We start from the raw sequence: 287 nt of genomic DNA, 5'->3' as shown, positions 1-287 counted from the left end.
ATTATAAATCTTTGCTCATACATCTCTTACCTCTTATGGTATGTATAGGAAGTCTCTCAGGAAATCAATTGGTATGTTTACAATTTTTTCCAGTTGTACACAGTTTGTATATTATAACGCTTTTCGAAACAACATAGTTTTGTATAATTGTTAATGTGTTTTACCTTACTCCTTATCTCAGGGGTACAAAGTATTTACCCCCTGCATGTGTAACCAATGTTGAATCTCAACTTGTCATTTTTATTGTATTAATATTATTCTTAATAATAAATTGTTATTAAAAAAAA

The sequence above is a fragment of the Gekko japonicus genome, unplaced genomic scaffold (assembly GCF_001447785.1).
Source record: "Gekko japonicus isolate JY-2015 unplaced genomic scaffold, Gekko_japonicus_V1.1 scaffold3010, whole genome shotgun sequence".
Taxonomy (NCBI): Eukaryota; Metazoa; Chordata; class Lepidosauria; order Squamata; family Gekkonidae; genus Gekko; species Gekko japonicus.
The sequence above is the reverse complement of the archived record's forward strand: the minus strand, read 5'-3'. Positions refer to the sequence as shown.